Below are 2,014 nucleotides of genomic sequence, written 5' to 3'. Positions count from 1 at the left end.
AGGCAGCAAGTTGAAGCCTTACAGTTGATGCTACCGCAAACAAATATTGTTTGTCTATGCATGCATTAATAAATCAACATGTTAGCTTTACTGAGGACATTGTCATTATTAACTACAAAATCTGACTACATAGGTTACAATGTTATCCCACCACCCTCATTGGCTACCACCTATAGAACATGCAAATACCCTCTATAGTCCCTGGTCCGATTGTCACACCTAATCTAAACCCATTTCCCTAGACACGTGGCCTGCTACATCATCACAAGCAAATCCCGGTAAGGGATTGGTCATTTACACTTATTGACACACTAACAAATCGAGACTATCACATGATGTGAACCCCTCTGATCCAGATGCGTTCAAAGTAAACTGGCAAGGCCAACTCTGCTTTGTGCCAGACACTGTGGTACACACACATTTCGCCCTGCTGTGTACTAAATGTATTGTCATCACCTATGCTCCTCCTATCTCAAATCATGGAACATTCCAGATATAGCTCTACCTTATCCCTTATCTCCTTCAAACCCCAGATGCCCTGTAATGACATGACTAGGGCCCCGCTCTTGAGTCTTAATTTCAGGGATTTATTGGTGTTTGGCTGTACATATGATTGTAATTCAAATGTGATGACTGTTCTTGGGTGGAGGCAGTAGTGTTCTATATCTTTGCTTGGCCAATTGGCATAAAAAACCTCATGCCCTGTTCTCAAGAAATTGTCGTTCAACAGGCACATCCCTTCCTGCTCTCCTAACATTCCATTTGCGCCATGTTCAGACCCTGCAGCTGAATAGAATTAGCGCTGGCCAATTCTACAACTGTCAGTGACAGGTACTGTATAAAACCTGATGCACAGATCTGCATAGGGCATTTGTAGCATATAGAAACTGTCTGAACCTATAAAATGTTATTAGCCTAATCTCATGCATTTATTTATGTATTTGTTTATTTATTTATGTTTTAGTTTTGCATTGTGATAACTGGTGGGATTCACACTTTAAAGCATTTAACAAGGTGGAACAGCGCTTGCTTTTTGAGGCACTTAGAGGTGTTTGTGTTTCCAGTCTAGAGCCCATCAGATATCCATTAATCTATCACAATATTGTACATCCCCAATAGCCGTTAATATAAAGAATTGTTCTTGGCACAGTCACACAGTAGAACTATCTATTTTTAAAAAAAATAATCCCCCATGTTTTTTAATGTTGTTGTTACAGATGTGCAAGTCAACCAATGTCTTTCAAGCCTCGTAATACATTGTAGTAGATGGCTTTCTTTTATAATGCCTGTTTATTGTGCTCGCTTCGGCAGCACATATACTAAAATTGGAACGATACAGAGAGGATTAGCATGGCCCCTGCGTAAGGATGACACGCAAATTCGTGAAGCGTTCCATAAAAAAATAATAAAAAATAAACAAATAAATAAATAAATAATGCCTGTTTATTGCAATGTGCATCCGTATCTTGCAGTTTAAACATATTTGTTTTACTGAAGTCAGCTCCTCTGCTCTTTTGTTGTATTGCTCGTATTTTATAATATTGTGCTGCACATTGCTTTGTCTGCATTTCGGTACGGTTTTTGGTACATAAATACTTGAAATAAACCCAACTATGGAGCAACACTTTCAGTAAAAGTTACCACTCAGCTCCCATGTCCATCACCCTCAAACCACAAGCATTGCCAAGGTTCCAGGACAGCTACTTTTCCATTAGCGTTCTAACGTGTACTTTGTGAGTGCTTTCATGCAAGTTAGTAATCCACCCCTTCAAGGTGACCCCCTCGTAGCTTGCTAACACTTCAACAATACATTCAAATGTGCAGTAAAGGACAGCTCTGTATATGTCAATTTCCCTTGAAGTGCTTACAAGCCAGAGCATACAAGTGCCATCATTACTGTCCAGGCACTTTTATGTAACTATTTAACTTCTCCAAAGTTTCTCATTAGCAAAAACAGAACCTCACACTTTGTAATTTAGGTGTGAATGATAGAGCGCGTGAACAATAGAACACG

The 2,014-nt window shown here is 39.4% G+C and overlaps 1 non-coding gene across 1 annotated transcript; it reads left to right on the top strand.

Annotated features, from left to right (window-relative positions):
• The first annotated feature begins 1,295 nt into the window (after window positions 1–1,295).
• Window positions 1,296–1,402, top strand: LOC138490564 (U6 spliceosomal RNA). Its single transcript, XR_011275510.1, has one exon. It is a non-coding gene; the product is annotated as a U6 spliceosomal RNA (small nuclear RNA).
• The last annotated feature ends 612 nt before the right edge of the window (window positions 1,403–2,014 follow it).

This window comes from Ambystoma mexicanum, chromosome 9, assembly GCF_040938575.1.
Source record: "Ambystoma mexicanum isolate Mex_15411 chromosome 9, UKY_AmexF1_1, whole genome shotgun sequence".
Taxonomy (NCBI): Eukaryota; Metazoa; Chordata; class Amphibia; order Caudata; family Ambystomatidae; genus Ambystoma; species Ambystoma mexicanum.
The sequence above is the reverse complement of the archived record's forward strand: the minus strand, read 5'-3'. Positions and strand labels throughout refer to the sequence as shown.